This window comes from Belonocnema kinseyi, chromosome 2 (genome assembly GCF_010883055.1).
Source record: "Belonocnema kinseyi isolate 2016_QV_RU_SX_M_011 chromosome 2, B_treatae_v1, whole genome shotgun sequence".
In the NCBI taxonomy this organism is placed as follows: domain Eukaryota; kingdom Metazoa; phylum Arthropoda; class Insecta; order Hymenoptera; family Cynipidae; genus Belonocnema; species Belonocnema kinseyi.
Genome location: NC_046658.1, coordinates 114,768,634 through 114,780,340, shown reverse-complemented (window position 1 = coordinate 114,780,340; position 11,707 = coordinate 114,768,634).

The window sequence follows — 11,707 nt, the reverse complement described above, 5'->3', positions numbered from 1 at the left end:
TTATTTGCCGTAAGCTAAATATTTGATCCGTACATGACCTTCCTGGCATAAACCCACTTTGGACTTCCCAAATCTTTGTTTCTGTTATTTTCATTACCCTAAACGTACTTTATTGTACTCTAATACATTTTCCAAAGTTTCAGCTCGAAATTTTATTTGTAAAAAAAGTTCTTATGTTTAAAAAAACATTCACTGAACTGAAAAAGTGAGGTCGGTAACATAGGTATTTAGCTGTGTCACATGCCTTTAATTAGATAGCAGAACAATTAATTTGCCATGAATAATTTTTTGCAGTTTTTTTTTTTGTTTGAATCGTGAAAAATAGCATGAAAAACATTTTAAAAAAAGTAAATTTTTTGAAAACCCACACATGAGACGAACAAGAAATTAAAAATCATAATTTGTGATGAGAATATGCCCACGCAGCGGGCCGATTTTTTATTGTTAATATCGTGTTTCACGATTAAACCACAAAATACAGATGCTATCAAAAAGTTATCTATAACAAGTTTGTAGATCTTTTTAACATGCACAATTTTTGTTCAGTCACCTTTTTACCTTTTTTCATATCTTGCGTTATTTGGCTTAAAATGTTGATTTCGTGTGTTTTTTGAAATTTTGTAAATGCTATAACTGTAGTACATTTTGGTTTTATGAAAAAAACTCATTAGGATAAATTGTTCTTCTGATTGAATACTATTAGTATCCTATCAGACAATTTTTGAATTTTAAAAAAAGTTGCCTCAACAATTTTCAAAATACGCTCACTTTTTGAATTTTCACCCAAAATTGTTAGCTGCCGAACTTGACCTTTATTTTAGGACACTAAAATAGTATACCAAAGGCCAATCCAATCTGTTAATTCTTTCGAAAGTTATCGTGCTGACAAACTAAAAATGTACAGACACACAAACACACACAGACTGAAATTCGTAAAAACCTGTTTTTCGGATTCAGGAGGTCTCAAAACGTGGACATTTGACAAAAATGGGGGTGGGGGTCAAATTGTACACAAATCTAATATTAAAATGTAAAAATAAAACAGTAATGAGTAAGTAACAAAAAATAATAATTAATAAATGAATGAAAAATAAAATAATATATGAAAAACGGGCTCATCTTCATCAGATTTTTATAGAATATTTAGGAAAAAGTACGAATATCAACCTCCTTTTTCTTATAAATGTCATTTAAAGAATCTCAAATTATATAATCAAGAAATAAGTCAAAACAATTTTCACTCTTCAAATTTGTCAATAATACCATATGAATATTCAGGGAATGTCCGTTATTTGTGTTATTCTTTGAAAATAAATTATGTGAATAATTAAAATTCATTCAAAAGATACATAAAACCTTATTATTTATCTATTAATGACGATCTATGAAAAAAAGTGATAATTAATATCAATATTCGACAAAGCTGCCATTAAGCTTTCATGGAGAGGTTTTCAGCATAACCTATATTTTATTATTATTTTCACATTTGAGAATAATGCACATAATACATAATCACATACTAGAATAATTTGTTTAATCAATTCCAATTTATTTCTTTATTCATAATGTGTCCCCTAAGGGTCCACATGACCTTCGTTCCTTACATGACCATCTACAAACTTTATATTATCTTATCCTTACTATTTACAATATTTACAATATTTATAACTACACACATCAATTCTTATGCCTCCTTATATCTACATAAATCTAACCCAATTTTACTGTCGGAAGAGTGAGCGAGCGATCGAAGCGAGGGAGCGAGCTCATCGTAATCTACTTATACTAATACATAATAATGACTACTTACAAATTTTTACGCTTATAATCTAGGCGACATCCATTTCCTTTTACCTGCACTGTCACTTCTCTTCTATCTCATTCCCATTTTGCTACTTTTCTACTTTAATTTTTTCTCATTCGCCCCTCTAGCCCCCTCCAACCCGTTCATCCACTTTTCCTCCAATCCATCCTCCCCTAGCATCTTTACCACATTCCCTTGCCAACTTCCCTTATCTTCCATTCATCTCTTACATCCTTCCCATACATGCTCCCATGTTCCCTCCTCCAATTCACATATTCTTCACTTTCTGTTCTCTTCCTGTTCCCAATACATCCCCTCCCTTACCTTGTTTTCGAATCTAAATCTTGCTATTCTGGTCCGTCTTCTCTCACCCCATCCCTTATCTAAATACTTTTTTACTCTCCTTTCTTCCAACTCCTTCAATCACTTTTACGCGAACTCCCATCGCTTTCCCTCCCTGAACTTCGTCTCAAATTGCCATGGCCTCTTACCCGTTTTAGTACTTAATTTATCCCTTTGCGCTTCTTCTCTTACCATATATCCCAGTGTCCTCCACTTTAACCCTTGCGTCCACCTTATATACCTTTAATGTAAACTGTTAATACATTCCTTTCCTTCCATCCTTATATCTCTATTCCATAACCGAATGCCGACCACGCGAACGTATCAAATAACCACTTTCTCCTTCTCAAATATTTTTTAACCTTCTTTTCCCTATTCCCCATACCTGCTTCATTATTTCTTCTGCTTTTTTATACTTTCTATTATATGAATTTTATCATCTCCATTCGTTTGCAAGGTATATCCCAAATATTTAAATTCCTTTACTTCTTCTAACTTTACTCTCTTCCATCCTCCAGTCCATTCTTTCTTTCTTCCCCCTCCTTTTCTAAACCTCATTATCTTTGTCTTTTTTACATTTAAATTCAACTTTGTCCCATCTAAGTGTTTCTCCAATCCAGTAATTAGGCCCTTCATCCCTTCTTCATGCTCTGCCATCAACACTATATCGTCCGTGTATGCCAGCGTATACATCTTTTCCGCTCCCATCCTAACTCCTCCCCATTCCTTTCTCTTTATTTCTTCTTTTAGTCTGATATCAGTACATTAAATAAAAGTGGGCTCCGAGGACAACCTTGCCTGAATCCTCTCACTGACCAGAAACTATCTCCTACTTGCTCTCCAACCTTTACCCTGCCCTTTGTCTCGCTGAAAATTTCCGATACTCTTTTTATCGAGCCCTTTCGTATACTCTTTTTCACAATAACTTTTTATATCTCAACTCTGTCCAAGGAGTCAAACTGCCCCTTCAAGTCCACGAAAACTGCTATCATTGCCCCTTTCTCCCTATGAATCATTTTATTTATCAGATAATTTAGAACATATATGTTGTCCACTACCCCCATTCCTTTTCTAAACCCTGTCTGATTCGGTGGGACTATTTTTTTTCCTCAACTTGTGTCTTTAATTTCTCCGTCAAAACAGTTACATATATTTTATATGTTGACATCAGCGTCACACACCTATAATCTTTAAACTTCTCCCCTTTGCCTTTCTTCACTATGGGTACCACTACTCCTTCTTTCCATAACCATGACCACCCCTCTCTTCTCCATACCCTATTACACATTATGCATGCTCATTCCTTTAATTTTTTTTTAAACAAATTAATTTTGCAAAACTAATGACAAATTTGAATTCAGCGATGTCTCGAGCCCCTGAAATCATATACAGTTCACCTTTACCGTGGTCCAATTTCTTTGATTCGGAAAATGATTAAACAATGCTTATTTAAAAATGTACATTTCGACAACTTCTGAGTATATAGAATCATTTTTTTATACATAATCAACTAAAAATGTCTTGGCAATGCCTTTTTCCTATGGTACCTTGTCATTTAACATCAATTTTTATTTATTTGATTATTTTAATGAAAAAATGCAGTTTTTCAATAAATTCAGCCTATTTATTATACGATAGTCAAAATGTACACTTTTAATCATAAAAAATGAATCAAATGAACATAATTTGAAATATACTATAGGAAAGAGTTATTAACTAGAAATTTTCAGTAGATCCCTATAAGAATTCAAGTGAATGCATTCATAACGTTGCAAAACTCTGAATTTTTTAATTAAAATTGTTTAAATAAATAAAAATTGTTGTCAATTTGCAAAGTCTGATAGCAAAGGGCATTGACAAGATATTTATAGTTGATTCTGCATAAAAATTGAGTTTATGCACTCAGAAGTTGTGAAAATGTGCATTGGTTTATAGAAATTGTTTGAATAATTAGCAATTGTTATAAATCTCTAAAGTATCATTATAAGGAGCCACTGACCAGGAAATTTTTATTGATTCCACTCAAAGAAATATCAATTTTAATTAAATAGATAATACATTTTTTAAATTGAAACAAATTGAATTTCAATTAATCGTTATCAAACTTTAATCTCTCTCAAATTTCATACAACAATTATGGATTTACAGGAGTTAATAATTGTGAATCCCGAAAAAACTGCGTTTGTTCATTACTTTATTTATATTATCATAAATAATTTTTATGTATTCTACGCTAAAGTATTTCTCAGAATATTCATAGACTTTAACTGAAAGTGAAAATAAACGAACAAATCGATGAAAAGTGCAGGCTAAAAACTAATTTGTTACCCGGGTACTTTCCCTCACTGCAGCACGACGCATATCGGTTTAAAATAAAATCCGAGTTAAGAATTGGAAATGTAACCATTCCAGCTAAACCAATTCTCAATTCCCGTTTTTCAATTCTTCACAGGGATTTCGCAACGTCATCTTGAAATGAAAAATCAGTTTTGACAATACTAAGTTTAATTTGGATAAAATGTCGTTTTTCGTTGGATAAAAAAGTCGAAAAGAACAAGTCTGTCAAAGAACCATTATGTCAGAAAAAAAGCAATCTAAGGTAAATCAATAATGATAGTCCCTGTGGATTGCGAATTGGAAATACATATCAAGAAGAAAGGAGTAAAGTTTCAAAGTCAAACGGAAAAAGGAAAATTCTTTTTTGTTGTTTCAACTGATTGCAAAAGTTAGCAACTATAGCACTCTCGTAGAAGGAAAATTAAGTTCGAATATGATCGACATTTATTTATGATCTACCTTTTTGATAAGCAACCCTTTTGATATGGAGAAATTATTTCCTTCTGATAAAAAGGCTGTAGTAACTTTCCTTGTTTCCAATTTTTTTACTACTAGCGTTAAACAAATTGTTTCTTTAATGTTAGACTGAACAAACGTTTGTTTAATTAAAATAAATTTTTTATTTGTCCTCATTAATTTGGTTCGAATAAATTTTGGTTAGTTTAAATAAATCTTCTGCTTAAATGAGGTAAATTTCTTGTTTACATTGACTATTGATTTTTTTACGTCAATTTTACTTTGTTCATTAAATCAATCTTAATGTCTAATTCTAGGTCATTTCTGATTTTTCTTCTCATTTCTAAATTTAAAAATCGTAAATTAGAATAATTCGAAATTAACCACAATTATTAACCACGCTATATAATTAACGATAATTAACCGCGCTACTGGTGTTTTTCAGCCAAGGAAATGAATTTTTAGATTGCTAGTAAATCAGAACCAAAAACACAGGTTTTAAGCAACTACAAAAAAAATCTGCTTCAGCTCAGATTTGATTTGGGATCGCGACTATCCATGAGCGGATCGTTAACCAATTATGCTACCTAGGCCTTAGCAGATCTTTTTGTGAACGCTTCACTCAAAGATAGTGGCATTCATGGTTCAAATCCGGGCTAAGGCAGAATTTTTCTTGATCTTTAAAAATCAGTTGTCCGACGTATACGTTTTAAAATTGAATTTTTTTATAATTTAAGGTTCAAAAAGGCGAAAGTTAACATCTTTAAACTACATTAACATCTTTCAAATTATAATTAGTCTGAATTGCCTTTTAATGTAACATAGATGACATAGTGACATCGATATTTTTCTTATGCTTTTAAAAAAGAACTCAGAAATGTAAATGAAAGAAAGTACGCTTAAAGGAAAGAAAATCCCTGGAGATAAAATTCCGCACAGGTGGGAATTTCAACTACTAGGACTAAATTGGTTTCGACTTTAAATAGATCGTTTTTATTGTACTAACAATTTTCGTACCACTTCGAATGCAAATTTTCTTCCATAATGGTCGAAGCAAAAATATAACTAGAAATTCATCAAATTATTTTTTTAAATTACGCATTTTTTGGGCAAAAGTCAACTTACACTACAATTCTGTCCGCATGTTGGTGTTTTTATCAGAAATGATCGAATGTCTTCACGTCTAGCGAGTGACTTCGAATATCTCACGTAGGCTCAACAAAAACTTGATATTTAAAAACTTCTTTGAAACTTGTACAGGTCTAACCTTTCATTAATGTCATTTCTTTTCAGGTTTCTAAATTTATAAAAATAGTTCATAAATCAATGTAATGGTAAACTAACAATAATGTTCAATAGATTTTTGAGTGAAAAAATTGTTTATAATGTTTTTAACAAACTATTAAACAAAAGTTATTTTTTAGTGATTGGCCATGATTAGCATATATTTACCTTAAAATATGAGAGATAATAATGTGCGCTTAAAATCAGTTAAAAATAGCTGTTTACAAATTATCAAGAAATTGTCATAAACAAATGCACGCTATACTTCCATGAATAGGTTTCAGTTTTTTTGCGGAATCAACTTGAAATTTTTTGCCAAAGACTACTTTCTATCATATTTTTCATCGTCACAAATTAATTTTTTAACTAAAATGAAGATCTTTTAACAAAATTCTCGAGTTTTGAACGAAAATGTTAAAATTTGAACCAGACATAAAAAGTCCACTAGAATGTTTAATTTAAAAATAATAATAAGTTTCAACAAGCGAGTTCGAAATTCAAACCGAAACATGATTTTTTCCCAAGAGGATTAGTTTTATAAAAATAGAATAGTTATAACTATTTGGTTAAAAATGTAAACATTTTTAACCATGAATGTCTAAAATAATAAAGTGAAAATAAATTAATTTTTAACCTAAGTTGATTTTATAAGCAGAAAGGTTATTTTTTAACTAGAAATATTAATTTTAAACGAAGAAGATTAATTTTCCTACAAGAAAGACAATATTTTAAAAGAATACATGAAGCCTAAACTTCTAAAACATCAACTGCAAGTTACAAAAATTATTTGAAAAAAAAGTGAGTTGGCAACAAACTAGTTTAATTTTCAACTAAGAAACATGAATTCTAACCGAAAAATGTAATTGTGGATATTTCAACTAAATAAGAGTTTATTTTTTAATCATAATCCGTTGAATTTTAAAAAAGAGCTGAATTTCTAACCATGAACGATTTTTCAGTCAATAAAGAAAGTCATTTAGTCCAAAATATGCGCTTTAAAACCAAAAAGATGAATTTTCGGCAATACAGTTCATTTTTCACGCTGAAAATATGAATTGTTAACAAAGAAGTTAATTTCCAACAATTTTTTTTAATTTGAACATCAAGTAACTAAATACAATGTCCATTAGGTAAGAAACTTTTTTAATTTTATAAAAAAAGTTACTGAATAAAATTTTACCAATAATTTCAACAATTTTTATAATAAAATGTACATTTTTACCATTTTTCCATCAACAGGCTTAATTTTTGTGCGCAATAAACTTGAAATATTTTGCCAAAGGCTCCTTGCTGTTATATATATCAAAATGATAGAAGCTATTAATTCTTCAAACGAAACTTAAATCTATTCATGAAAAGATAATGAAAATGTAAATTTGTTCATGCAAAATCGTTTATATAATTAAAAATTCTTGCCATTATGAAAAACATGGCAGCACAAATGTGTATTTGTTTACAAGTATTGTTTATATAATTAAAATTTGTTGTCACTATGAAAAATATGACAGCAAGAAGTCCCTGAAAAGACATTCTCGGTTCATTGCGCACAAAAGAGCAGGCCTATTCATTAAAAAAATTGTTTAAATGTACATTTTGTTTATAAAAATTGTTTATATAATGAACAGTAACGTTATTAACATATCAAGTTGATTTCGAAAATAAAAATGAAACCTTTTGATGAAACAATAATTAAAGTATACCTTTGTTTATTTATTTTTTTTCTTTATTATTTAAACTTCGTAAACGCACATTATTATCTGTCATATTTCATACAAAATATATGAAATTAAAACAGATAACCATTGCAAATCGTGAAAAATTGACCTTTGCTTAATAGTTTGTTTATAACATTAAAAAACCAGTTTTGTCTTGCTCCAGCCTACTGTATATTATTTTTAGTAAGTAATGACGTTCATTTATGACCTGTTCCAATATATTTAAAAATCTTAAGATAAGTGGTATCACTGAAATTAGAAAGAAAGCTTAAACTTTATTGTTAAATAACAAATTTTTTTTTAGTCAGAGTGAAACATTCACAGTTGCTCAATATCGCTAGAAGTATTCTAGAATCAAATTAGGATTTCTGCTGGATGCTTGGATGGACGTCCTTTTGAAGCCCTGAAAAGTTCAAGGTTAATTTTTCAATCAATTGTTTGTTATTAATACAAAATGTGAAATCACAACGTTTTCGCAAAAAGTTTGCTTGAATTGTTACTTTCAATTAAGAGATAGATAAAAAGTGTAGGAGCCTGTTTTTAGAAAACAAATAAGCTCTAAAATGAGCCCTTAGCGAATATCTTACGACAAATATTGTACATGATATGAATTTTTTAATTACCATTGTGCGTTTTTTAGTGAGGACAAAGCGATGATGAATTTTCATTATTACAAAAAGAAATCAAGATCGGGGTTTTGCTATTCGATTCTTGAATTGGATAGTTCAAAATGAGAGGGCACTTTATTTTTTTAAACTTAAATGTTTTGTAAAAAAAAAATCTGTTGATTGAAATGTCTAATAGATTGTCCACCTCAAGAAAAAAGCATGTTTGAGATGTCAACCTCAGGGAGGTAAATTTTAATTATAGTTTTTAAAAATTTCAGTGTAACTCAACTGAACAGATTCTTTTAGAACAAACATTTATTCTAAACAAAAACACCAAAGTTTCTAAAATAAAAAAATTGCAATACTTCGAACTATCCAATTTGAGAAGCTGGTAAAAAAATGGGATCAAAATTTGTTTGCAACAAATGGAAATTCACCATCGCTTTGACTTCACTGAAAGGCGTACAATTTTAATTAAAAAATTTATAACTAGTTAACTATAAGTCGTAGGATATTTAATAAAGACTCATTTTAAAGCTTATTATATATTCTATAAACAAAGTTCTATACACTTTTTATCTATCTTTAAAGCGAAATTATGAATCCAAGCAAACGTGTTGAGAAAATCTTGCGATTTCACATTTTTCGTTAATAGAAAACAATTGATTATGAAATCAGTCTCGAACTATTCAGGGCTTCGAACGAACGTCCATCCAAATATTTTAAATCGAAAACATCCTTGTCTCTAATTTTTTCTAGAAAATGACCTTTTCGGCTAGATTCACTGCACTATTACGGTTCTTTCCGAAGAAAAAATTAAAATCTGTTAAAATTGAACTTTTGATCGGTTCTTGGTCCAAAAAGGCGATTATTTCACGTCAAAATCAATCCTATGAAAATATAAGCTTTTATAAAGGAATGTCGATTTTCAGCATTTTAGTGATTAAAACTTTACCAAGATGTACGATTTATTTTTCACATAATTCAGGGTGTGGAATTCTACACTAAGAGCATTCCCAGTGTGGAACGCAGAGTTCTGACTAGAGACGGGTCGATTGATCTATTAAACTCGCAATAAAGGAATTTATTAAACAAAAAGGTGTTAAGAAATTATGTATTAATCATTCCAATTCTATTTTTGGTGGAAATCTTATCGTTTTTCGTTGAAAATTCAACTTATTGTTCAAACTTTATCTTTTTTGGTTGAAAATTTGTTTTCTTCTGTATAATATTATTGTTTTTAGTTGAACGTTCCACCATTTTGTCAAAATGATAACCTAACATTGAAGATTCAACAATTATGTTAAAAATCATACTGTTTTGCGTTTTAGCATTATTAGGATTCAGAAAATGTGACTCAATTGTAAACGAACTCTCAACATGTAATCTCCTTTGTCCCAGGAGCGGATCCAGAGAAAGGCTTGGGGGGGGGGGCACACAATAATTACCCCCTCCCCTCCACTCTCAAGGCGGAGGTTAATAATAATTTTAAAGTTATTCTTCGCCCGGTTCAAATCTGGGCTGAGGCAGATTTTTTTCTTGTTCTTAAAAAATTATTTGTATGAGAAAATCGTTTTAACGAATCAAAACTTGTATTATTTATAAATGAGCGCTATCATTTCCAATGTCCTAAATTGAAGAATAAATCAACAAGTTTATGAATTTTCAAAAATTTTATCGTTTGAAGCAATTTTAAGTTAAAAACATTAAAAATAGAGATTACAATTTTTTATCGAACACTTTTAAAATTAGAAGTTAAATTATTTTGATTTTGAATCGCTGCAAATGAATAATTGTTCAATTTTTATTTATACACAGAAATTTTTTTAACTTAAATCTTTTAAACCATTTTATAAAAATATATTTTCTTACTAAAAATCACTTAAAATATTTCCAGGTGCCTCCAAAAAAATTTATGATCTCTAAAACTTTTAAAATGCCAGAAACCTACCAAATTTTGTATTAAAATCTTTAAAAATCTACTTTTATTACTGTTTTGGAATCTTTACACTAATATTTTTACAGTTTTGTAAATTTTTAAAAATCTTCAAAAATTCTCTTGAATTTAGTTCTTCAAAATAAAAAATTATTGTCAATTTTTTGAGGAATCTAAATAAATTTTTTTTATATTTTGAAACTTTTCAAAATGCTTGAAAAGCTTCTAAATTTTTTGTTTCAAATCTTTAAAAATCTACATTTTGTTAAAAATTGTTTGACATCCTTTAAAGTTTCAACTTATTTTTTAACTTGTTCGAAGCTTCTAAATATCTCTTAAACTTATTCCTATTTTTTTCAAATTCATAGCTATTCAATTGTTATTTATTTATCAAAATTTGCTATTGTTTTGAAATGTCCCTGAATATTCTGCTGAAATTAATTTTTCGAAATAAAAAAATCATTTTGTATTTTACCAGGAATCATAAGACAATTTTTTTACCATATTAAAACCTTTCATAATTCTTAAAAGGTTCACAATTTTAATTAAAAAATTAGAAGTATTTCCTCAACTTACGCGCATTATTTCTGAATGAATACATTTTTGTCTGTTATTTACACAACAAAATTCAACATTTTCACTTATAAATAAAAAAAATTTTAACAGAACAATAAAATTAACATTGTGACGTTCTAAATTTGAGTTTTTTCTCTGAAATTTTAATGATCCAAGTCTTTCTGTTTCAAACAATTTAGTTTCAAATGCTTTAGTTTTTAATATTCTATTTTAAATATACACTTCAACAATGCTGACTATTAAAAAATTGCTCTTTTTCTTAATTAAAAATGTTTCAATTGAAAAGGTTAAATATGGTATATTTTCTACTGAAATTATTGTTCAATTTTGAATACATAAACTACAGTTCAATTTTAAATATCATTAATGAATTTATATTTACAGTTGATCAACTTAAAACGTTTTTTGTCAAAAAATTTCAATCGCAAAAGCTTTTAATCTTTTATTAAGTAAGCCTTCAAAACTGCACTTTAAAATTCTTTAAATGGAAAATGTACCCTAAAAAATGAAAATCTAAAATGGAAAATAGTTATGGTAAAAAATTTTAGAATTACGCATCGTAAACTTAATGATTTCATGATTGAAAAAGTTAACAATTACGCTTAGCATTTAAAAAAATAGTTGAAATCAAACTTATTTTAAGTCGTAT